Source organism: Cygnus atratus, chromosome 16, assembly GCF_013377495.2.
Source record: "Cygnus atratus isolate AKBS03 ecotype Queensland, Australia chromosome 16, CAtr_DNAZoo_HiC_assembly, whole genome shotgun sequence".
NCBI lineage: Eukaryota > Metazoa > Chordata > Aves > Anseriformes > Anatidae > Cygnus > Cygnus atratus.
Window position 1 is genome coordinate 15,336,852 of NC_066377.1, and position 25,375 is coordinate 15,362,226.

The 25,375-nt window shown below is 59.9% G+C and overlaps 1 protein-coding gene across 1 annotated transcript in view; it reads left to right on the forward strand.

Moving 5' to 3' along the window:
* The first annotated feature begins 978 nt into the window (after nucleotides 1–978).
* Nucleotides 979–25,375, forward strand: part of CHD6 (chromodomain helicase DNA binding protein 6) — an 89,089-nt gene continuing 64,692 nt past the window's right edge. Inside the window, exon 1 of the mRNA XM_050714016.1 lies at nucleotides 979–1,554. The gene's annotated coding sequence lies outside the window, so the exon portion shown is untranslated. The remainder of the gene's footprint in view (nucleotides 1,555–25,375) is intronic.

Genomic DNA, 25,375 nt, shown 5'->3' on the forward strand with positions numbered 1-25,375 from the left:
TTGGCGCGGGCTCCGCGCGGCTGACGGGCCGGGCCGCCAATGGGCGCCGGCGAGCGGCGGCGGGCGACCAATGGGCGAGCGGCGGGGGCGGGCCCGGGCGAGGTTCGGGTGTCCTTGCGGGGTGCTGGGCTAAACTTCACCAAATAATGGCTGTTTGCGGCGGGGCTGCCGGGGAGCCATTTTAGGTGAGTTCTGCCCCGAACTTTTGGGTTCGCCCGCCCGGCGCGGCCGGGGGCGGCGGCGGGGCGGGGGGCGGTGGCGGCGGCGGCGGGGCGGCGCTACCAACGGGCGCGGCGGTGGCGGTGGCGGCGGCGGAGCGGGGCCGGGAGCGGGGAGCGGGGCCGGGCGGCGGCGGCGGCTGGCGGCGACCCCGGCCCTGCAGCGGCGCCGTCCTTGGGGCGCGGGGCTGGGCGCGGAGGGGCGGCCCCGGGGGGGGGGGGGCGGGGGACGGGGACGGGGACGGGACGGGGACCGGCGGCCGCCGCCGCTGCGGTGCGGGGCCGGAGCTCGGGGCCCGGGGAGCGCGGGGGGCCGGGGGCGGAGGTGGGGCTCCCCCGGTGCGGAGCGGTGCGAGGCTCCTCCCGGCCGGGGGGGGCGGGATGCGAGGCCCTCGCACAGCCGCGGGGCCGGAGCGGCGGGAGGCGGCCGGCCCGGGGCGCAGCTCCCCGGCGTGGCGGGGGGGGGCGGCGGTCCGGTGCCCGGAGGTGCGGGGCAGCGGCTCCCCGGCGCCCGCCCGCTCGCCCCACGGCGGGGAGCGGGGACGGCAGAGCCCGGCCCGGCCCGGCCCGGCGGGGTGCGCGGTGCCGTCGCGGCCGTGTGGCGGCGGGGAGGCCCCGCGGTGCCGTCGGTCGCACCTCGGTCGCGCTGCGGTCCTCACGTCGCCAGCGCAGCCCCGCGGCCCTGCTGCTCGCAGGATTCGTCGCCGAATTGGCCGCGTTCTTCCCGGTGACTCGTTGCCGGCGACCGGAATAGGTTCCGGTGCTGGTCGGAAAGGCTTGTGGGGTAAACGCTGCGAGGAGTCAGAGGGAAGCGCACACAAACAGGAGGTGGAAGGGATGAAGAGAAATCATCTGCCGGCATCGCTGCCTGGCGCGCGCGCCCGTCCCGGAGCAGCTAACGTTGCCTCTCCTTAGCGATTTGCCTCCCTGGCAGCGCCGCAGGACTCCCAGCCGAGTTGGGCACCGAGGAGGCCGACGGGGCCATCCGGCTGTGCCGCGAGCTGGTCTGGCTGCAGGCCTCCGATGTGGCAGAGCTCTTCAGCAGTTTTGCTCTGAAAAGTGCTTAGTTTACGTCTTCGCTTAGTTCAGATGATTTTGGCCAGAAACCCAGCCTTTTCAGTTTTTTTTTTTTTTTTTCCCCACTGCCACATGAGAATTGCAGCAAACGCCTCTGGGCACAGAGAAGGCAGGGAGGGGGCGGAGGGTCGGGGGCCGTTGGCGGTGCTCGTACAGAGTTTTTCTCGTGGAACTGCGCAGGAGCCTCCAGCAGCCCTCCAGCACTGGCCCTGGCAGGGGGCTCCCTGTGGGCAGGCAGGTGCGGGTGTCCTTGTTAGAGGTAGGTGTTTATTCCTGACCCGTTCGCTTGCAGGTGTTTGGCAGCCGCTGCCTGTATCTTTTTAACTGTTGTGGGGTCACCTGGGTTAAGGTGTTGCTGGAGGAGAGGGGACGCTGAGCTCCGTTAATCTTTTCCCACAGCAAAACGTTGATGTTGCTTTTGGGCGCTGGTGGGGCGCTGGTGCGGGAATAGGTGCCTTCTTGCCTCTCCTTGCCCTTTGTTTACTTCATTCATGTGGGAGCTCGACTGTGCTGCTTTGCAGAGAAATTGTTGTTTTGGTCCAGCTGTTGAAGTATGAAGCAATAGCAGCATATTTTCACTCTGGGAGTTAATTCTTCCCGGAGTAAATCGGTTGTTTCTCTTGAGGCTTCTGGCCTCCAACTGGGTTGGTTTCGTTCAGGGTTCCTTTCCCAATTTTTAAGTGGAAAATTGATTCCTCTTCCACTTTAAAGCTTAGCGTTGCTGTCTGTTTGCTTTTGGAAAGCTAGGTCTCCCTATCATCCCTGAATCAGTACGGCTGTGGAAACTTGCAGGTCCTTCAGGAGCACTGAGAATACCTCTGAGCGTCCTCCGCTGCGAAGGTGGGCAGCGGGCCGAAGCCTGCTCCTGAATGCTGACCCTTGAGCTCTTCGAGCTGCAATGCGTGCTGGCTGGTAGGGTTGCATCCCGTCAAAACATCTGCGAGTGCCCTGTGTGGCACAGCTGAAGCTCTGTATCGCTATTCTTCAAATAAAAGCCAAAGTCAACGAGAGGCTTTGGAGAAAAACTGGTCTCGGTGCATTTTCCCTTCAGGAAAGTTTGAAGGCCATCCTGCGCCCGTGGCTGTTGGTTTCTGCGGGTTGTCGTCTTTCTTCAAACAGAGGCGTCGATCTCTCTGTTGCTGAGATGGCGATTGCAGCCCCTCGTTGCAGGCTGCTGCTGCGGGCGTGTTAAAAATTAACCTGCGCGAATCTGTGGGCCTAAGGCAGCTCTCGCGCTGCTGCTCAGTGCTCGCAGCGTGCCAGGGATGCGCGTCTCCCGCGGGAGGCGCTGGTAAGAGTCCCGTAATACCTTTCGGTGCGCTGCTGTCTGGCTTCGCAGCGTGTGCCTTTTTGCTGGCTTAAGTTTACGTCCCCATCCGTTGTTCTGCGTGTAGGCGTTAGGGGCGGACGGCTCTGCTCTGTCTGAGCTGCTGGTCGTTGAGTGGCTGACCTTGGATATGGCAGCGTTAGTCCTGATGGTCGGTGCTGTCAGTGGGTCTGAGGGCTGTCGATTTGCAATGGCTTAGTGAGCTCTCAGAAGAATGTCTTATATTCCTGACTGCTTTTTACCACATTTCTGTAACAGGAAGCAAAGCTTTACCTTTTTTTCCCCCCCTCTGGATGTGTAATCTTACAGTAATATTTAAGATTTAATCTTCCTTCAGAGATCTTTCGTATTTTCTCCTTAAGAGCTTCTCTAAAGACAATAAAGTTTTACAGGTAGATAATATAAAGTGTTTCACTTTAATGGTTTGTGTTATTTCAGGAAGGGTTTGCAGAAGCAAGAGAGCTTGTTTTAGAGAGGTGGCAAGGTTGAGAGCTTGGCCACCACAGCTGTCCTTTGTTTTTTGCATGAAGCTGTGCTGTCCTGGCCCGTCTCAGGTTCGCAAAGATAAGAGCTAGTATCTTGCACATCAGTGTGCAGCAGGAGCCTGCCCTTGCAAAGGAGGGAGAGGTTTGATCAGCCTTGCACTGTGAGCGAGCCCTTAGTGCAGGAATGTGGAGTTGGTGTGTTGGGACTGGGAAATGGGCACGCGCAGGGAGACTTCTCTGAAATGATTTTAAAGAAACGCTGGCAAACACGGTGGCCGGATGTCTCACTGGGCTTCAGGGGAGTCGAGGGGGCTCGTTTTTATAGCTCGTGTAAGAGGCAGTGAAAGTTTCTCCTCTCATCCCCCGTTTCCTGCCTGGGACAACGTTGGTGACTTCATCCTGCTCCGTGGAGCCAGAGGCAGAGCTGTTGGGAGGCAGACAAACCGTCAGGAGAGAGAAGACAGTCAGGGTGCCCGACCGACGTGTAGCTGGGTGGCAAGGCTGGCTGCGCTCACGGTGGTGGTGGCAGCGCCCGGGGTTTGTCTGACAGGTTCTCAGCACCCTGAAGGAACAAGAAACCGGAGCTGCGCTCCCACCTGGGAGCGGTGGCACTGGGCCCGGTGCTGCCCGCGCGGCGGTGGGACCAAACTCCTCCCGGGGGCGCGGGGCCCTGCACAGCTGCGTGCCGGTCCCAGGCAGCCTCCTGCTGCTCTGCAGGCACGAGCCAGCGGCTGGAGTATCAGAGCTGTGCAAAGCTGACCGAACTGGCGGCAAAATGGGCCAAACGTGGTCTGTGGATGTCAGCTTGTGACACGAGGAGATTCTGATTTTGCTTTCTATTATCTTAGGCTGGTGCAATATGTTTTCCGTGTGATAGGACAATGCCTTCAACTTTCCCTTATATGGGAAAATCTGGTATGCAGCCTAGCAATCTGCCAATATGTGGCTATTAATTTTGAGCGGTGTTACACTGGTTGTGTCCAGTCGACCAGAGAAGAAGGAAATACCTGGGGCGCTGCAGCGGGGCTCCAAGGTGGGAGGCAGGTCCCCGCACCACGCCTGTTGCCGGGCCGCGGGCGCTGCCCGCACGGAGCCAGGCGGGAGCAGAAGAGATCAGTGCCCGGGAGCGGGGCTGCTGCTGCCTCTGGGCCCTGCGCTCCACAGGGAGCTGGGGATCCGCGGTCGGCGCCGAGGAGGTCGGAGGAGCAGTTGGCCCGTCCTTAGCGTAAGGATTTTCCCCCCGCGGAGGAAGGAGGTGCTGCCTCGAGGTTAAGGGGCTGTACACTGTTTCCGTGCTGCTGCCTCTAGGGGATTTCCAGCCTGCAGCAAGCGCAAATCCAGCTCCACCAGGAGCAAAGTGCTCCTCCGGTCCAGAAAAGAAAGTGAGAAGTGAGGGAGCAAATTCCCTAGTTCCAGTTTGTTTCTGACGTGGGCAGCGCAGGTGTGCTCACAGAGGTGCGTTGGGTCTGGATCAAGAAGCGTTGTGGTAACGTGACGATGAGACGTTGCCTTGGCTAGGGAGTGCACATCACATTTTCCAGCCCCGTTTTCCCCACATGAGATGCTCCTCAACAGCAGTCTGATGATGTTACGGACATCTTCCCTAAGAGGTTCAGCACGGCTCAGCACGCAGCGTCTCCTGGGATCCCTCCTTTCTGTAGTCCTGCCTTTGCCCCGGCTTTGTGCAGTCCTGTTGTTGCACCAGTATAAGGAGTTTTATCCGTTTGGCTTTTGCTTTGTTTCAGTTGTATTTTAGCTGATGAGATGAAGTTTAGATCTCCTCTGGTGATGCTGTTTGATGCTTGTCTGCCTCTTTGGTTCTCAGCTCAAAGTTGTCATGGGAAGTCGGCACTGAAATGCAAGCAGCTCATTGCTTCCTTTTGGGGTGACTGTGCCGAACGCAGGTGGAAGTTAAGCTTGTCAGTGCAAGAATTTGCAGAATACTTGTGTTGCCTTCACGTTTCCATGAAAGCGTGGGGTCTGGGGAGCCCTGTTTTGCACTAGAGCAAAAGGAGGTGAGGGCGGCCCAGCGCGCCGCATCGGGGAGACGGCGCGTCCCTGCCAGCTGCGTGCTGCTGCCGGGGGGGGACAGGCGGGAGGCAGAGGAGCGAGGTTCTTTCCCTTTGTGTTTAACTTACAGCCCGGGAGCTCTTGCACAGGAGTGTAGCTCTTGCTGGATGGGAACACAGGAGCATGCCGTGAGGGACCCTGGGGCAAAAGCCTGCGCGAGAGGCTGGTGGGGGCTGCGCTGCCTGGTGTCCTGCGCTGGCCTGCTGAAGGTGGTGCTGGGACTGATAGGAGCCGCGGCTGTTACAGTCCTGAGGATTGCAAAAGCTCTCCCAGGATGTGAGGACCCCCCCGGGAGGTTTCTCACGTTTGCTTTTGTTTGAAGGAATAAGCAGGAATTGAAGGACTCCAGCTAGCTACGTGGTGCTGCGTGGTAGCAGCCGCTGCTGAGAATTTTGGTCCCTCAGCATTGTGCTGGTAATACACGTTCGTTACGTGGGCATCGTTCAGTTTCCTTCCAAAAACGTTTCAGTTGTTAAACCTTCTGTCAGAAGTCATGAAGGTGGAGTTTTTCCCGTGCTTTTATGTGCTTTCTGTTTTTCGTTTTGCACTGTAGCATGTGCTCAGTGTCTGTCTCTGAAGGTGACCTGCAGCACTAGCAAGGTGCTAGCATGCTACGTGCAGGAGCAGGGGTGGTGTCAAGTCGCAAGGGTGATCCCCAAGGGGGATTTTCACTTTCTTGACTTATAGGTAGGGGAAGTACAGCTTCTTAAACATTAATGCCTTGTTGTATGCATGCACTGAGGCAGAATTAAAGTTAGTTCTAGATACAGGAATAAGCATCAGCGCTTTGCTGTAGCCGTGCTGTGGAAGCTGCTATTTTTGTGTTAGTTACTGCCATGACTTTTCCAGGTCTCGCATACAGAGCGCCTGTAACTCTGAATGTTTCGTCCCCTTGGGTTGTACTTAAAATGAAAATGAGTTAAAATAAAATGGCGCTTACGTGTTCTGTGTTTATTAATTGGGGATTGCAGAAGAGAGCACCATTCTGTCTCAGTGACTTCTGGCCGTGTGCGCGGTGCATCCCGGCTGCGCCCTGTGCTCACGCAGCCCAGGCAGGAGAGCAGCACAGCGTCTGGCTCTTATTTGTATGCTCCTCGGCTCCCTGCCTTAGGGCGAGCAAAGTCCTGTTTCTCAGAGATCTTCCTTGGTCCCTGTAGGGTGCCCCGCACCGGGGTATCTGAGCTCTTCCCGGCATGCACTTCTGTGCACGCATCAAGGCAGGTTTCTCTCGGCCGCCGCAGACAGCAGGCTGTGCTGTTTGTTCTCGGCGTGCCGATGCTGCGGGAGGCCGACTGAAGCGAAGCCTGTGCTTACCGCGAAGGTGCTGAGGTTTGCGGTTACCCTGCTTTCTTCAGAGAAGTGGTTACAGATTTGTGGGCTGGTCCCTGTGACTGCTCCGCCTCCCTGCCCTGGGGAGGGAGAATTGCTGTCTGAGAATAACATCGCAGGAGCTGGGCCAGTCTCTCATTGCGTTTCCAGAGGGAGGAACGGACTCCTGAATCCGGTACCCGAAGGCAGGAGTGGGCTGCTCTGGGCTCGGGCTCTTTGTTACAGTTGTGATTTCACCCGGAGCGGCCTCTCCAGGAGCCCCGCATCTCCGTGTGGCTCTGCGCAGGGTTGCAGGCCATGCATGTCCATTCCTGGCAGGGCACAGCACGCTGCTTACCTCCCGATGCTGCTCCTCAGCTTCTGGACAGGCTCTGCTGAGCAAAGGGTGGTGTTTGGGCTGAGGGGCTCTGGATGGTAGCTCCGAAACCGTTTGCTGGGTCCAGCTCTGCCTACAGCTCTTCCTGCAAAGGAAAGGGGTCTGGCCGAGCAGAAGTGGCCGTCTGGACCTTGTTGTGTCCTCGTTCTTCCAGAGAATCGTGTGGCCAAGAACTACAGGGCGATGTGGTGGTCTTGCTGAGATGTCTGCTTTGGGAAGGGGTCAGAAAATGAGTCGCTCATCTAGGCGCAGAGGGAGAGGAGACGTGAAAACCACGTTGCTAGGGCGTGGGGCCCGTGCTCAGCCGTTGCGTCCTGAGCCTGTCTCCTGCCTGGCCTTCGTGGTGCTCCTCGTCAAAGGAGACGGGCGCCTGGAGGCCTGCCAGGCTAGCAGGGCTGCGCTGGTGGCTCGGTGCAGGTGATGGCACGTGGGCGCCACCTGGCTAGCTGAGCCCACAGAGGTGGTGCTGGCCGGCCGGGAGCCTCCTGCCCGCGGTGGACACGTGCCGAGGTTGCGCTCTGCGTGGGAGCAGCCCGGTTCCACGAGAACCCTGCAGCAGCCCTGCGTGTGCTGAAGGCTCTCGGTGTGCTCTGAGGTCCGGCTCCGCCTAGGAGCGGGCACTTGGCCATCACGGTGCCCTGCCACGAGGGCCGTGCTCCGTCCCTGGGCACGCGCGGGGCCCCGGCCCGCTGAGGGCGACGGCCTCGCCGCTCCCCTGGGGGATGCTCGCGGGCGTCTGCCAGAGTGAGCGGCAGGGACGTGAGGGACTGACGAATTTCTTCTTGGCGCTTCTCTCTCCCTCCCGTGCCGGAGTGTTTCTTGGGATGGCGTAAAGGACACAAACGCAGGGAAGCGTGGAGATGATTGAGAGGGATGTCGACTTACAGATGGTGTCTGAACTCTAGAGACTGTTCTTCAAAGTAGATTAAGCTGAGATTGTGAAGAACTTGTATCCCAGAGTGTTATAATTTATCATAGGCTGGAATCCCTAGGAGGTGAGCGCTGGCTGAGTTACAGCCCTTGCGGAGCAGGGCAGAGCAGCTGGGGTGGAGGTGTGTGTAAGGGCAGCGGCAGCAACCTGCAGCACGTGGGCCTGGGGGCCAGGGGTAGCGTGCAGCTTGTGAAGGGTGCTTTTGCTTGGTGCTGTATCAGGAGAGGTTGTTAACATTTTGCTTTCTCTCCTTGTTCTTTAGGCGCTTGAGGAACAGGCCTGATGCTGCCGTATGCAAGCTCTCGGGCCTGGAGAACAGCAGATTTGTCTGTTGCTATTTTGGGTCGATGTTTACTAGTTTCTCTGGGGATGTATAGGCAGACCAGATGCTGTGAGCCGTGGGACCTCACCGCAGCACGCAGCCAACACTTGGGCCTCGTCTGGTGGGGATGTCACCTTCCCGGGTGCTGAGGATCAGCCTGGAGCAGGCGTTGGCCGGCAGGGGTCTGGCCAGCCAGTCTTTCTGCTCTGGCCTGGGCTGGGGTCGCCTGGCTGTGCAGTGCCAGCGGGGCAGCTGCAGCCTCCGTGCGTGCAGGAGCTCTTCTCTAACTTGGCAGCATCGAGCAAGTGACCTTTGGGAGCTGCTGTGGTGGGGCTGGAGGTGTCCTGCGCCAGGGGAGCAAAGCGTCCGTGTGCTCCTGGTGGTCCCTGCTGCTCCTCCTCCAACCTCCACCTGGCCTGAGGGAGTGCAGCCCTGCGCTGAGCTTTGTCACCTGCCTTTCGGGTCCCGTAGGACCAGGGTGGCAATACTGCCCGGCCCTACGGAGGGCCGAGGTACTGCTAGTGTGCCTTCGGCGCGTGTGGGGCCCTTCCAAGGCAGGGTGCAGAGGGAGGCCATGTGGGAAGGGGTCATCCTGCGGTGTTTGAGCTCAAGAATTGCAGTGAGATGTGGCGGCGGTGGGCAGAACAGAATGGGGGAGACCCTGAGCTTGCTTCATGCGTAGCCCCCCCCCCATACCCAGATGAGGCTGGCAGCACAATGCTGTCCGTCCTGCTTGTGAGCCCTGAAAACGCTTGAAACGCTGGCTGAGCTCGTGGCCCAGCTGCTGATGTCTGAGCTACGTTGCATTCAGCTCCTGTCTTGAATGTGTTTTTTGGGGCACGCTCCCACGAGCTGTGGGCTAGGCGAAGCAGGGGGTGGCGGCAGGAGGACACGGCTGAGGTCAGCCTCTTACCTGCTGTGGTTAGCGCGAGCAGGCGATGGGGGAGAACTTAAAGCTGGCTGCTGACAGCAACACGTGGGGCTGGGGGCACACCTGCTACGTGGCTGCCTTGGAGGTCTTGGGCAGGGAGCTTCAGCCGGAGAAAACCGCTGGAAACACCGGGCAGAATAGTCTTCAGAAGGCCTGGGTGCCCTAGCGGGGTTTCTGTCCCTGTTTGGAGCTGTAGCTCGTGCTGCTCTGCCATCCCAGCTGGAAGCCTGCCCAGGGGCATCAGATGTGCTCCTCATATATACCGACAGGCAAACCTTGAGGTGCGTTGCAAGTGCTTGCTCGTCCTCTCAGCAGCCCTGCCACGAAGGCTGATTTTATCCCCGTTCTACAGTTGGAAAATAGGGGCACAAAGGGCTCTGATTGCCTTTGAGGGGCTGTCTGCGACGTGGCAGAGCTGCTTTCTGACAGTTTGAGTTTGCAGTGCAGGGTATCAACAACGGCAAGAGAGGAGGATCTCTGCTTTCTGAAATGCCATCTCATTTTTTGGCTGTCTGCCTTGGGATAGCTTGTGTTCAGTGCTTGTAGGTGTGCAGCTCTCGAGCAGCAGCCATACAAAAGGTTCTTTGAATTGGCCAGCTCTCAAGGTCTACCAGTTGAGCTGGCTTTTGTACACCTTCAGCGCTAATAAAGGTGCTGTGGGCTAAATTATGTGCCTGGTGGCATCTTTACGGGCCTGGTGACCTTGGGGATTGGCTCCGGCATTTAACGGAAGTCCAAAGAGTGCTTGTGAGTGAAAAAGAAAAAAATAGCAGGAAAACATGTGGAGGGCGCAGGCGCTTGTTTCTGCTGAAGCCTGCATATCCCTTCTGATAGCCAGAGAGCAGCTGGGGGCTTTGCCCTGCTGTGAGAAGCCTCTGAAGATGCCAGCTGGGACCCCGGTGCTCCCACAGGCCCAGTAATTCAGAGGAGGCTTTTTGGATGCTGCTGGGACGTCCGGCTCCTCCTGACCACCGCTGCAGGAAGCTGTCTCCATCCGGGGTTAACAGCCAGACGCTTCAGGGAGGAGGGCGTGCTTCCAGCACCAGGAGCGCGTCCTCAGAGCTACTTCTTCACCTGTTTCACCTAGAATTCAACTGCAGCTGCATCATCGCTTGTGTCCTTTGACCCTTGGCTTCACACAGGCTCCTTGGCAGCCTTCGCGCGTCCTTGGTGCCGAGGGGCAGAGCAGGCTGGGTGCACTGTCCCCGCAGAAGCAGGGGGGTGCCCACCAGGCGGCTTTGGAGTTGCTGCAGCCTGCCACGGCCTTGTCAGCCTCAGCATCTAAAGCAGGAAACTAAAAGCTGAGAGCGTGGTGGAAGAAGTGGCTAGGCTGGGTGGCCACTGGCACAGTCTGTCCCCCAGACCCGTAATTCATGTCCTTCCCTGTTAGCACGCTGATGAACGAGCCTGGGCCTGTGAATAACTGGAAGGAAATCTCGGTGCTGGTGGCAGAGGAAGAGCTAGCTGCGCACTGGCAGCCGGGGTAGTTTAGGGTAGATTTGGCCTGGGCGATGGGTTGCCTGCCACGCTAGAGCGTGCCTGTGTTCAGTCGGGAGCAGAGGCCTGCAAAGTGCCACCCCGGTGCGATGGGCCTCGGTAGGGCGGCGGGGGAAGCTCGGCGCTTGGTGTGGCGGGCGCGGGGCTGGTGGGGGTGCCCCGCGCTGCATCCCAGCCCGCGCCACCTCTGCAGGCTGCTCCTGCCTCCCTTCTCTCCCTCGTCCGTACGGGCACGGAGCTGCAGAGCTTTGCTTTTTACTTTGCCTCTGGTTTTGCCTTGCTGAGGATTAAAATTCCACGCCCGGGGCTTGTGAGCTGCTCGGGCAGCTGGTCAGAAGGCAGCGGGCGTAGGCTCGGGAAACGTGTCCCGCGCCTGGCAGCTCCCCCGCGGCCGGCGCTGGTGCGCGAAGGGAACGCCGCTGGCACCAGGCCCGGCCCCGCTCTGCCACCGCCGGGCCCCCAGCACCGCCCGGGAGCGGCGCGTCCCCTGCGGCCTTCCCGCCCCTCGTGCTGCTGGTCCCTGGCTGCTGCCGTGCTCGCTGAGCCTGAGCAAACCCTCCCTTGTCAGCCCTGTGGCACTGTGCAGCTTTGAAGTAACCGCTGAAGGTCATCGCGGTTTCGGTCTCGAGTTAGGAGCTGCGTTTGAAAACTCGCCTGAAAGGAGCCGTTGCTGTTCTTGCCACGTGAGCTTGTCGTGAGAGTCACGTCGTGCAGCTGACAGAGGCTGTGTTACCGGGGGCCGTATCCAGCCCGTGGGCGCTTCCTTGCTTGTTGGGTGCCAACACGGCAGCCTCAGTCCCGAGTGACCCCCGGACTCTGCGACAAGGCTTGTGCGTCAGGGCCGGGAGCCTGCCGGGGGGGCTTGGGAGGAGCAGCGGTGGTGCTGAGCAAGCGTGTTGGAGGGGGCATGCTGCACAGCACTGCTGCTGCCTGTCCTCTTCTTCCTCCCATGGAGCAAGGAGGTCGTGCCTACATCTTGCCTGCCTGCCGAAGTCTGCTAGCCCGTTGTTCCGCGGTGTGGAGGAGTTGTGTGTCCTCGAAGGTGCTGGCAGGGTTGGCGTGTGCAGTGGGTGTCCTCATAGGCAGCTCTTGCTGCTCTCGGCTCCCCTGACCCCACAGAGAGCACGTTTATTTCCTGAATTCCCACCACCCTTTCTCCCCCCACCCCCCCGTTGTTTTTTTTTGTTTGTTTTTTTCCTTCCTCCGTTGCAGGGAGCACAGCTCTGACTGCCCTGGGGCTGGCCGTGGTGCTGCGCTCCTCACGCCCGCTCTTCTGGGCACACGCACCCACGCGAGGCGTGCCCCCGCCCGGCTTCTGGCTGCCTGCTCCTTTGCCCATTGCTTCCTTGGTGCTGCCACGCACGCCTGGCCGGTGAAGTGGGGCCTGGGCTCCCCTCCTGCTGGGGCCGGGGAGTGCTGAGGAGGCCTGAGGGCAGCTTCGACCCAAGGAGCGGTTGGCCGCTCGGCAAAGCGACTGCAGCTGGGATGCCGAAGGGCTCTTGGTTTCTGGAGCTGCGTGCGCAGAGCTGGGAAGCTGCATCTCCGTATCCTGTGCTTGCGAAAGGAAAAATGTGTGCCATGGCTGCCCCGCAGCAAGCTCACGGGCTCCCCAGCCCCCTGCCTCACTGCTGCTGATTCTCTCCCGCTGAACCGCCGGGTTATTTTTAACTTGGAAGAATTACAACCCAAGATTCGCATACGCTCCCCCCGGCGGAGGGCTGGAGGCAGGATGTGGGGGAGGCACTGCGGAGGGCCGGGAATGCGGCTCAGGGCTCCGGCAGGATTGTTCCCGGGGCTCGCGCCCCTGCGCCTGCCTGCGGGGCCCCGCGCGCTCACCGAGCAGAGGCCGCGCGGCCGGAGGCTGCTTCCCCGCTCGGCACGGCCGGGATTTCGGCCGGCGCTGCCGCAGACACGAACGACCCCTGCTGCAGCAGGCGGCGGGGAGGCAGCCTGCTGCGGGGCTGCGGGCGTGCGGCTTCTCGTGGGGCCGGGCACCTCCAGGGAGCATCCCCGGGACGCTGGGGCAGCTGAGTGTGCCGCGCGTGGGTGGCCGCGCTGCCCGGCGGAGGCCTTTGCTGGGCCGCCCGGCCTCGCCGAGCTGAGCTTGCTCGATGGCTGGATGGGAGGAGCTGGGGAGAGGTGGCACTCACACGCTGCCTTTCTCCTTCCTCCTCCCCTTGCTCTGCCTCTTCAGCGCTTTGCAGGCAGTTACCTCGTCAGCGCTTGGTGCCCCGAGCTACGGTGGCGGGCTCTAGGTGAGCAGGAGCCCTCGGTGCGGGCGGTGGCAGGGCGATGTCTTTGCAGAGGCCCTGCTCCAGGCAGCCCACCGGGACGTGGCAGCCCGAGTCCCTCCGGATTGCACCACAGATGCTCAGGCTTTAGGCTCCAGGAGCTCTGCCGGCGGAGACGTGCCTTGCAGCCCTGCCTGGGAACAGGGACTGATAAGGTAGCAGGAACCGAACGGCATCAGGGGACTGCAGATGTCTGTCTGTCTGCTGTTCGGTGACTTGGAGAAGGGGGCCGGCCAAGCCAAGCGGATGAAGGACGGTGCAGGCCCGGAGCTCTGCTCCTGCTCTGTCCCAGGCGAACCCCTGGGTCTTCTGCCGCTCGCCTGCAGAGTGGATTCGCCAGGTAGGGGGGTGGCTGTGTGGTGACTGTGGTGCTCAGCTCTCCTCGGACCTGCTCTCTGGCTTGTCAACCACAAAGTGACTTGGGCTACGGTCCTGACCTGTCCGTTCGCCACTCTGTCACGCTCCCGGTGATCAGAGAGCGAGTAGCGGGGCGATGCAGCAAACTTCTCTTGGCAAGCAGCAGCCAAGCCTCGCTGTCCCCAGCTGTCTTCAGTCAGATGCAGGCACTCCTGCTCCTCTGGGAGTGATCTGTGGCTGCTTGCTGAGGCTGGTCCCTTATGCCCAGCACTCTGATCCAGCTTCTGGTGGGTGTGCTGGTGTGGCGGCTGGCCGCGCCATGGGCCAGGGTGCGCTGTGAGACAGGGTCCTGGTGCTGTGCCTCTGCCTCTGACCATCTGCAAGGACAAGGACTTTGGGGGGTCCCTGCTGGTGCACCAGTATTAGTGCTTCAGCTTTGCAAAAGCCTGAAAGGTTTCACGTGGTGCCTAACCCTGATACAAAAATGTCATGGCTTGATGTCTTCTCTGCAGGGTAAGGAGTGGCTGCAGACTCCTTTCCCCCTTCCCTGAGGCCATAAGGCATGGTGTTGGGCACGAGGCGCTGCTGCTCGGTTTGAGCTGAGGGCTGCGGCTGCGATGACAGCGGGCTGTGAGGATGTGGAGCAGCTCTCGGGCTGGCAGCGCTGCCACAGCATCTCTGCTTTTCCCCAGGAGCTGCTACTGCAGCTCATGTAAGGCAGTAGGGATGTCCCTGCCGCCCCCAAAAAGGTGAAGACGCTCATAGGGACAGCGGCTGAAACTGGCGTAATGGCTGTTGTTGGGCCGCGGTCCCAGCGTGCGTGGGTCCGCAGGATGATGCGGGGTGGTGCCGGGGTGGTGCCGGCAGCGTCGCCGGGCATTGTGGCGGGGACCGACGGCAGCTGCTGGAGGGGCTGCGGCCAGGCCACGTGGCTCGGCTGGTCAGGGCTCGCGCTTCTGGGCTCTCCTAGGGACCTGCCGAGAGGCAAACGCGGTCTCTTGGCTGGGTTTTTGTGGAGATGTGGCTCCTGAGGGTGGCTTGGCTGTGGCAGCGAGTGCGTGGCGTGTTTGTGCTCTGGCGGGCAGAACCGCCGGTGGGGTGCCGCGGCACGCGAGAGCATTGCGGGCGGCTGAGGGCTCAGCCTGTTTCTGCTCGGTGTCGCCTCAGATTGTGGGAGCCCGAGATGTGTTTCAGGCTTGAATTCCTGTTTAGAAGGTGGAAAGAGGAGGTTTTGTGAGTGTGTGAGCACTGGCGTTCCTGGCACACAGACAGGCATGCTCACAAGCAGCTGTGGGTCCTTCCGGAGGTGCTTTGGGAGCAGCGCTCGCCCCTTGAATCCCACCTCCTGCCGGGCTTTGTGCTTCCCTTGGAGAAGCCCCGTGCCCCTTTTGCTTGCCTGTCTGAAAAGGATCGGGAGTCTCTAGGGGCCTGATGGTTGGGTTGATTTTTGTTTTAACTGCACATGTTGTTTCCTGGCTGCAGCTTCTTTCTGCAGATAAAAATCTGTTCTCTCTCCCCGTTAAAGAAGGAAGCCACCTGCCTCTCACAGGCAGCTGAAAATGGCACTGTGCTGCAGGGACGTGTGTCTAATAAAGCAAAAAAATTCCTGTCCTCACTGCCATGCTGCGTAAGGAGCAATCTTGGGCAAACCCCATCAGTTTCTGCAGACGCCAAGGCCTCTGCTTTGTCTGAGTTCGCAGCCCTCCCGGCTGTTGGCGAGGAGCCTGTGAGGGCAGCAGCGTGGGGCGGGGGGGGACGGGGAGGGGACAGGGGGTGCTGTCACTTGTCCTGTGGGGCTGGGGCCGTGCCCTGTGCAGTGCTGTGGCCGCGTGCTTGCGCCGGGAGCCGCTGACTCCCACCTTCCTCAGCCACGTCGCAGATGTGATTTCCCTGCAGGAACTGGAAGTTGCTCTCTGGATAAAGGCGAGGCATAAAACTTTCTTTCCGGAGCGCCCTGATGGCTCCGTGACAGACGGGTGCCGATGCCTCTGTTCCTGGCTGCAGCACCTGGGGCGCGGGGCTCTTACAGGGACGCTGGTGCCAGCAGAGCGATTGTCCCGCAGGGCCCTGCAAACCGGCCCGCTGGGCTGAGCCTCGCCGGCGTGCGCGTTACATCGCACAGAGGATGCCTGTGACGGGCAGCGGGTGTCCTGATCGGCAGCGAATTCGCGTCAGCCCAGCCTTCCCCCTGTGAAATCAGCTGGAGCTCGAGCTGTGAGAGCCCCCCCCCAGCAGGGTCTCCTGAAAAGCGAGCAGGGCATCGCCTGAGACTCACCCCGTGCCCGCTCCTGGAAAACGTAACCCGTGGGCACAGTCCTCTTCTGCTTGCGAACACGCGCTGTGTTCTGAGCTCGTTGGCTGTGAAGATCGTCAGACTTGTGGGCCAGTCTAATTACGGCTTGTTCCCACAAGAAAGTTTTTAATATAATTCAATCTAAGGTGGTTCTGGTGCTTTCCGTGATGGAGCCACTCAGCACAGTTGGAATAATCCTTGTCTAGCTCTCGCTGTTTTACAGTGCAAATCGTTGCTGTGCCTCAGGCTGGCTTTTTTGGTAGGGTTTCCACAAGAATGTTGCTTTTGAGGAAGGAAAAGGCAAAATTTGATCTTTCACCTGTCCTTGTAAAAATTCAGTCAGCATCAGCAAAGCTTCAGTCTCTGAAAACAAACAATTGATTTTTAAAAATGCTGTTTGTCTCTGTGCTCTGTTCCCTTTGCACCCGACCGAGGGAGGGCAGGAGCCTGTTACTAGGGCTGGCTTGTGCTGCCTTCAATCCAGAAGTCTTCGTCTCCAGTGCAGCCCTCAGTTTCTGCTGAGCCTTAGACAAGGACCCCCAGGCACTGCGCAGGTGAAAAATTTCATCCCGAGAGTCTTGGAAGCCCCCGGTTTGCTTTGGCAGCCCGCTGCCAGCACCACATGAACGGTGGCTCTCGTCCTGCAGCCCTGCCCCTAACGTTCGTTTCCCCAGGAAGCCCCAGGCATACCCCCGTGGCCAGTTCGCAAACCAGAGGTTCGCGGCCCCCCTCGGGTGGGTGTCCTGAGGCTGTTCCCCTTCCGGCCCCGCTCTGCCTGCAGCTCCCGACTTTGTCTTTCTCAGCCCTGGCCCCGTCCTGGGGGTGCTGGTGAGGCTGCTCTGCTCTTTCCCAGGCCAGGGGTCTTTCCAAGCCCGTTTCTCTTTGCGGCTCCCACTCGGCTTCGGCAGCCCATTTCCAGCCCCAGTCCAATGGCTTCTTTAGGCTTTTCCTTTCCCTCTCAGTTACCCTAGCCCTAATTTTACAGCTGAACCTTTTGGCAAGACCTGCCGTACAAAAGATTATTCCCAGCCAAGGTCTCTTGGCAGCTTAAAATCTGTAGTAGCCCGTTTTTAGTACTTTTCCAAGAGAAACTCCGGGCTTTCCTTTTCTGTCAGCCTTAGCCCTCGCCCTCATTTTCCGCCTGAGCATTAGATGCGAATGTGAAGACCCCAATGAGAAGTTCTCCCAGCCCAGCTGCCCCGTTACGTGGCCCAGCTCCAGCCGCAGGCTTTCTGCAGGCCCCACAACCAGGGATTGCTTTTACCCAGCCCGGCTCTCTTGGTAGCCCCTGCTTTGCTGTTGAAGCCCCAGGTCGGGTTCAGCTGCAGGCTCGTTCTTTCACTCCGCCCGGACTATTTTGTGTGGCAAGCCCCAGAGGAGCCCCCTCACCCACCGCTCGGAGCAAAGCTTGCTCCCAGCCCGGCCCCCCTCGCTGGCCTCTGGCGGCCCCTTTCCAGCCGCACCCCGGCAATGGCACTAGGCTTTCTGCTTCGCAACCCAAGCCCTCGTTTTCCGGCTGAGCCCTGGGGAAGGCCCCCACCGTTTCCCTGGGGAAGGTACGTGAGGAAAGCACCTCCTGCCCCAGCCCCTCAGCAGCCCCTCTCCGTGGCAGCCCAGCCCTCGGAGCCGTTCTGCGGCCCGGCTGCGGGAAGGCCTCCCAGCTGCTTCCCAGCCCGCGTCTCTTGGCAGCCCCGCTTCCTTTTGGCAGCCCCTTCCCAGGCCCGTGTGAGCTCTCGGCTTCTTCTTTCCCTGACCCCTAACCCTTGTTTCCAGCAGAGTCCCGGACAAGCCCCGCAGCCCCGTTGAGGGCTTTCTCCAAGCCCGGAGCTCTTGGCGGTGCGAGCTTCTCCCAGGCCGGGCGTTTTGGCCGTTCCCCTTCGTTTTGGCAGCTGTGAGACCCTTTCTGATACCTAAAAATGTTATCTGCACATTTCTGGATTTTTTTTTTTTAAACGAGTCAGCTGTTATTTCAAAATTGAGCACTCAGAGGGGATTGCACAATATTAACTCGCTTCTGTTCTCCCCCTTCCTTCTCGTTTGCTCCTGGGGGGATGGCACAGCACCAGTGCCTTCTCCTGGCTGCAGGGCTGAAGCAGGAGGCTCGCTGTGACACGAAGGCTGCTCCTTCCCAGTTTTGAATCCAAGGTTTGGATTTGGACTCTGGTGTTGCTGTCTGCCCCGGCCTGGGAGAAGCGATGCCCTGAGCTGCCATCGCCTGCAGCCCTGAAGGACTTCAGCAGCTTTCTGGGCACGACTGATTTTGCAGCCCGTAAAGTAGTTTCGGGGCTCTCATGGGGCTTTTGAAAGTGACATACAAAGATGTCAGGGAAAAGGAGCCAGGAGCAGGGTGCTGAGTGCCTGCGATGAGGAGCCTGAGCACCGAGGCCAGCCCTGACCCAGCTGCCCTCGTGGTCCCTGGGCACCAGGCTGGGGAGGAGCCGCACTCTGCTCTGGCAGGGCAGGGTGGGCGATGCCAAGATCTGAAGATTTTTGTTTTCTTTTTGTAAAACTGCAGCATGGAGGCCTCTTGGAAAACTGTTTCAAAAGAAAAAAATTGAGTTTAAGCCTTCTTTGAAACCCTTTCATTTTCTTAGGACAAACAAGACCTTGAAAGAGCACAACAAGCCGAAGGCTCTCCCTCCTGCCCAAGCTCGGTGGGTGACACTGCCCCTCATGACTGCTCTCCTCTAGTTCAGCAAAGCTTCCAGCAAGCTGAATACAGTTAGTGCTTCCCACCCCTGGGGCAAGTACGTGATCCCCCCCAGCTGATCAGAGCTATTCTAGGAGCCAGCAGCTGGCGGTGCTGGGTTCTGGAATGAGCACGCCGAGCTCTCCCCGCGAGCGGTGCCACTGCCGCCCCCAGCAGCCCCCAGTGCTGGCCCCCGGGCCGTGCGGTGCCCCGCGTGCCCCAAGGACCGCAGCGCCCGGAGGAGCTGCGTGGCCCGGCAGGCTTCATGCAGAGCTCACGCTCACTGTTGCACAAGGTGATGAGTTATTAGAAGCTGCTTATTCTTCTGCCGGAAAATTAAGCACGTCGGGTTTGGAAGCAACGCTGTAGGGGTAACGTGTGGTCAGTGGCTGCCCGGGAGCTTCGTACACTTCTGGCCACTGCTTCGCGATTTCTCTCCTGGCTGCTCTTAGCCTGAAGCCTGCGCGTTGTAGCAAGTCTTCCCGAGCAGACCGAAGCAGCAGAAAAACGCGGCTTTCCGTGGTTGCAGACCACTGGCTATGCAGCATGTAAATGAAATTTTTAGAGAACGTTCTTTGAGACTTCGCTGTCCTTAAAGTTTCAAAACCTGGCTAAAAATGTGCTTTTCCCATTGAACTGGGGGACTTCTGTAGGTAGTGGCTTTGGGGCTGCTGTGGAGTATGTGTGGACTTACCTGAGAGCTGTTTGATGGTAAAGGGGGACCCGAAGAGCTGCCTGCTCTAACACCGCTCACCAATTGCAGGCAAGCTAGCCGCGGGACTGTTTTTGTAAACCACATACTGGGAATTCTTCAGTGTCCTGCGGCAGAACGGCTCTTAGATTTCTGCTTCCAGCACTGGGGCTTGCAGCATTTCTTGCAGCCGTGCTGCTGCGGCCGTGTTGCAGGGCTCCTGTCCGGGTCTCGCAGCGCAGGTAGCGGTGCCCGTGGGAACACTGAGGCGTGCTTGGAGGGCTCTGCCACACAGTCCTGCCACCGGCCCAGTAGTAGCAGTGATGTGCAGGACACGTTCAGCTTTTTGGGTGGGTGGGGGACAGAGAAGAAGCCCCTGATAGGCTTCCTTGTCAGGAGGGATGGCACCGAGCCCTCCCCAGCTTCCTGGATCTGCCCCGCTTGCTTTCAAGCAGCCCTGCCAGCTCCTGTAAGCGCTGACCGTGCCAGAAAATAGCTCATCCCCCTGATCAGAGTTTTGTCGTGGATCTCCCTGCAGGCTGCGTGCAGAAAGGGCTCGTGCTGTACGATTTTCGGTTTCAGAGCTCTCTGACTGCAGGCTGGCCTTCCTCCAGCACGGCCCCAGGCCCTCCAGCATGCAGCACGGGGGCTGGGGGCTGGGGCCCAGGTGAGCGCAGCGCTCCTCCTGCCTCCGCGCTGCGAGGCTGCTGCCCTGCTCGTTTTAGCCCCCGGAACAGCGCGATGCCAGAGCTGAGCCCAGGGTATCCTCCTGCAGCTTGTACTGACAGAGCTTGTATTAAATGGCCGTAAAATACCAGGAGGAGAGAAGCAAGGGAGGTGCAAAGAGCTGGGCATCCCCTCCCAGCGCTGGCCCTCGCTGCTGCTACGGGGAGGCGGCTCGCTGAGCTGCTGTCTCGAGCGGTGCCACAGCCTAGGAGGTGTCTGCGAGAAGGAATGTTCCCAGGCTCCAGCATCAGCCGGGGGATGTTTCAAGGGTCTGCGGTGTTTAAAACTCCGGAGGAAGGTGCAGGGAGAGCTGCAGCCAGTATGAACTTGCTTTCCTGAGGTGGTTTGATCCAGACAGGGTCTCATCTGACAACCTACTGCTTCGTTTCCCTGCTGCAGAGCTGTTGTAGCTGCAAGAAAGGATGTGTTGCCTTTGGAACTGTAAAAGCCTTGCCTGGCACGTTGGAGACGGTGCAGAGCCTTCAGCGCCTGGCAGCCTGCTGGTGAAGCACCTCTGGGCTGGAGGGCCAGAGCTCCCCAGTGCGGCTGCAGCACAGAGCGAGCCCCTGCCGTGGCTGGCGGTCCTGAGCAAGCCAGTGCTGCCAGCCCCTGTCGTGCCTGCTGGGTTTTGCTCTCGGGGTGTTTGCTGGCACATCTGCTGCTGTGCTCAGGGATGAATCGTGGGCGCTGTACGCTTGGTGTCAGCTCCTGCTGCGTGCCTGCTGCCCCAGCCCATCCCAGCTCCGCTTCGTGCCGGTGCTTCTCATTCACCTCGGTGGCTCTCTGCAGTCTGGATGCACGGTGCGTGTCTGCTAATCTAGTGGTTGTGCAGCCACGGCATGTACAAACGGAGGCCTCTGTGCTCAGCTTGTTGCCCAGCCTGTGCAGATTGAGGGTGAGTGCACAAGTGTGCGTCGTGCTTGCTCGGAGCTGGCTTTTCAGCAGATGGTGTTCAGCAAGCAGGAAGCTGGCTGCTCTGGTGTGGAGACACGCTGTGTGGTGGACAGTTTGGAAGAGCACTTTGGCTGTTTTGCCAGAACCCTCCTCTCCTTCTGAAACACCATAGGGCATAGGCAACAGCAGTCTGTCCTTCCATCAGGTACGATCTTGAGAAACAGCCTCAGCAGCGGCCCATCTGTTGTGGCTTCATCCTGGGCGGTCCCTGGCTTCCCAGGCCTGCCCTTCTGTTGCTGTCTGTGCTAGTGCTGCAGGGCAGGCCCAGCTCACAGCCTCTCCCTGCGGGCTGTGCTCTCATAACATTGTTTTCCTTTGTCTCTGGTAACGTGAATGTGTCCACGAGCCGCACTGGTCCCGGTCGGCGTGCCGTGGCCAAGGCTCTGCGCTTCACAGGCTCAGCCCTACGAGCGCCGCGCCTGATCCAGGCTACGACGGACTCGCTCAGGGTCTATCCGAGTTACCACTGCAAAGATGTAGGTCCTTTTCCTCTGCTGCCCTCCTCCCCGAGGCTGCCTGGCTTGTTTCCGAAATGCGTGTTAAAAGTTCTCCTATAGCTGTGCAAAGTGGAGTGAAATTTTCTAGAGGTCTGTCTCTCTGTGGGTGTACAAGTCTGGGACACCTCCGTTCTCTGTGCCTTTACAATCAGCTCATTTTCGATGCTTGCTTTTCTCCTCCTGAAGATCATCTCGAGAATATCTTCTCTAATTTTGAAGGGAAAGCAGAGGGGCACTGCTCCGCAGGGACGTGCGGGTACAGAGGAGGTAGGTGGTTGCTCCCTGCCATGAGTTGAGGTACGTTTTTGCTCGCAGAACGGGTGGCTGGGGCCGCTTGGCAGGAGCGCTCTGCGTGTCCGCAGGACGCTCGGAGCACGTGAGCCGCATGTTAGCGAGCCTCAGCCTCTGAATGGGGAAAATCAATCGTCCAGCTGCAGAACAGAGCCTGGCCACTCTTGTGAGGAGGCTGGTAAAAGGGGAAGAGCACACAGTCACTGCTTGGTCTCGGGGTGGTATTGGCTCAGACATGGAATTTCTGATAATGTTTCTGGCTCGTGCACAAAGACTTCAGCTCTTGGAGGAACCCAGGCAGGCATGCCAGGAAATACAAGCATGATGTGGATTCGGTCTGGTGTAGGGATGTCTGGCACTTACAGAACAATAAAAATAAATTGAAGGGAGGAGGACAGTAACCTGACATGCCCCAAATTGTATAACTGAGAACGTCATTGCTAGCAGCAGATGCTTTGTAGAGGCCATGCCACAGAGAGATGGTCTGCTCGTGCAGAGGGACGAAACAGCTTTCAGCACCGCTTTGCTGGTCTCTAAGCGCAACAGGGCAGCTCCGGGTGCACAGCCAGGACACGATGTGTGCTCCTGCGGCCTGCGAGCACCTGGAGCCAGGGACGTGAGGAGCTGGTACCGCAGCGTGGCGAAGGACTTGCCTTTGCCGGTGGTGACCTGCAGCTCCGGCAACCGCTCAGTGCTGGGGCTGTTGTAGGCTGGCGACACTGGTATGGGGCATGCATCAATTATATTGGGTTAAAAAGGCATAAAAACTTAAGCACAGAGCGTAAAAGCTCCCCATTTGCAGCCGTGGCAATAAAGCTGAACCTAGCAGCCTGGAGCACTTACATGATGTGGTAGTGAGAACATGTTGATCTCCATATGAAAACCATAAGCTCGTTTAGAAAATTGGGCTGTCTCATTTGAGATTAGAATTTCTCTTTAGTCTGCAAATACTTAATTAGCATGGAAATGGCTAGTTAAACGGGGCTCGCAGAGCATACATCCACATGCCAGCAGCGGTGGTGCTCCTTAGCAGGCAGCGTGTTTCCCTTCAGGATGCGGGAGCAGCTCCTGGCTCCAAGGCCTGCCCGTGCCGGGTGCTCTGGAGGCAGCAGCGGCGGCAGAGCACAGCTCCGGGCAGCGCCAGCGTGGCCCCTGCCTCCCCTCCAGCTCGTCCCTGAACCGTGGTGGCAGATCCGTGGGACCACGAGCAGCAGGAAGCCTCAGCTGCCCCCCGTTCCCTGCCCGCTGCGTTGGCCGCCGCAGCTCACGTCCTGTGGAAGCAGGAGCGTGGCACAGCGGGGCCTGTGGGCCCTGCGGGGACCTGGGTGCTGCCATCCTCAGGGGCAGCCTCCCGCAGCGGGGTCGCTGTGTGTGCGGACAGGAGGCCAAGCGCCCTCTCCTGAGGCTGGCAATGACATTGCTGGGTCTTTCTTTGTGCTGAAAGGGCTTTGCTCGCTGTCAGAGCTGATATCTCTGTTAAAGCTGTCTCCTCTGGGACTAACGAGCGTCTCAGCCTTGATTTTCCAAGACAGGTACATGCACTGGTCTCAGTGCTATGGAAATAAGTCGGGTAACCCAGTGGGTGCTGGGTACCTGTTGCCAGCTGCAGCGGAAGAGCAGACCTGCGTGCTGGGGCTTGGGACCGCTCCTGAGCATGGGGACACTGCCCCAGGGCCGCACTGGGCAGCGGGCTTGGCTGGATGGGGTGCTGGGAGAGCGGGTGGTGCCCGTGCAGGGCTGGGCATCTTCGAGCTGCTTTACGTAGAGGCAGACAGAAGAAGGAAAACCCAGAGACGTTTTCCTGTCGTTTTGGTAGGGTGAGAGGAGGATCTTGCCTGCTCTGTTCCCATGTGTCCTTTGCTGGCTGCGGCTGTGCTGAGTGATTTTGGGGCACAGCTCTGTCCTGTGGCTGTGGCCTGCAGCGAGAGCTCCTGGGCTCTCACTAGGTGTGTGCCGAGAAGCGACCCATGTGCTTCACGGCGTCAGTCACGGGGAAACCTCCTCCAGCTCTCTGCTCCCCATGTCCCCTCTTGAGCCTGTTCCCTAGTCCCATCCTGTCCCCCCAGCTCATCCAGAGCCTGCCAGAGGACAGGCCAAGGGCTCGTCCTCCGTTGCCGTGTGCCAGTGCTGCCAGACGTGGCTGGGCCTCTGCCGTGCCCCCTGCAACCCACCGAAGCCGGGGTTGTCTGTGTCCTGCCATGCGGGGGTAGCTGCAGACGCCTTTCCTGCTGCTAGCTTCCCTGGCAGAAGCTGCCCGTGAGCTCTGTGTGCGCGTACTGGGTGTGCAGAACGGTCTGGGAGCTCTCGCTGCGGAAATCAACCATCAGGAACGAGCAGCCCCCCGAGCCCGGTCCGTGGCTGCCCCCTTGGCTGCAGCATCCCTGCTGCCCTTTCTGCTGGCAACATCCCTGCTCCGAGGCTCCTGGGAACGTCGGGCCTGCCGCGTGCCTGAGCCGTGGGCTCGCTGGCTTGGTAAAGGGTGAAGAGCCCTGCTAGGGATGAGACTCGCGACTCGAGGTTGAAGCTAGCCGGGGCTCTGCCCACTCGCCGTGGGCGTCGTTCCCTTGTGCCACCTGCCCGTGGCACTGGCCACCCTTTCTTGCCTGCAGGCCTCGTCCTGCCGGCCCGGTGTCTGTGCAGCTGCTGTGCCCCAAAATCCCGCCCCAGGCTGCGTGATGTGACGGGGCCGGGGCCGTGCTGGAGGCAGAGGCCGGGGCTGTGGGAGGCCACCGGGGCTGAGGGCAGGGGGAGCAGAAGCGGGCTCAGGCCCCATGGAGCACGGTGTCCTGGCACCCCTCTGCCCTCTCCTTCAGCTCCCGGCACCGCCTGTGTTAAAAGAAAGACATACAGAAGGTGGTGAGCGTGCTGGCACCTAGGCGGCTAAATGCATCTGATCCATAGTGTGTAACGTTTGTTTTATTTTAATCAAAAAAAAAAAAAAAGCCTGAAAAGGCAGAGAGGAGTGGTAGAAGCAAGCTCCTGTAGGCCATGGATGTTGACTATGAGAGGACACAGTACAGAGGCTTCCAGCCGGGGCTAGCCTGGTGCTGAGGAGCCTGCAGCAACGTATTCATCCCAGCTTGTGCTTGCCAGAAGCAGCGCTGAAGTGCTGCCTTGTGGGCAGCGTCTGAGCCTTCCTCCTTCCCTGCCACCCCTTCTGGCTGGGTGAAACTGCCTGTGCGCTCAGACAGCTGCAGACGCCCTTGTAGTCTCTCTCTGGGTGGGTTTTGGCCCTGCCCTGGACCCAGGAGGTGCCCAGAGTCACGCTGGAGAGATGTGGGGGTCCCCGGAGGACGTTCCCTGCTGACAGAGATGTCAGCGGTGCTGCCGGAGCCATCTCCACGGCTCTTCCTGGCTCTGTGGGCCTGGAAGTGGTTTGCCCCGTGAGAGCTCTGTTCTGGGGGGTGGCCTGGACGAATCCTCAGGGCATGTGGCTGAGAGCTGTGACACCGGCCTGCGGGGCGAGGGGGCGAGGGGGGAGCTCCCTCAGCTCCCCAGGGCTGCACAGACCTGGGCACAGGAGGGAGGTCGCAGCCTGTTGATGAGGGATGGAAAATAAAGAGCAGAAAGAGAGCGCTAGTGCCTGCAAGGGCTGAGGGGTCCAACGTCCATCTTCTGAGCTATTCCAGAAGAGAATCTGAATGAGAGGCCGTGAAGCAGAGCCAGGGCTAAGAGCATCTCCTGCCCGGGGACCAGAAGGCGCCCAGAGGGCCGTGCTGGACGCAGGCTGGGCCCAGCGGGCGAAGGCTGGAGCGCTCCTGTGCTGCTGCTGAGGGGTCAGCTGAGGCCCGGGAGCCTCCTGCAGCCCACAGGCCTCTGCGAAAGCTGAACCAAACCTAGACTTCAGCGTATCTGGCTCTGAGCAAACCTTTGGGCTGGGGCTGCTCTCTGCTGGAGCCTGGCAGGATTGTTGTGAGCTGCAGGAGCAGGAGGGAGCTGTGGAGTCAGGCCACCGTTGCCGTGCAGGATCGGGCCCCTCTTGTGCTGGCCTGTTGCTGCCCGGCCGCAGGGCCCGTCGGGCAC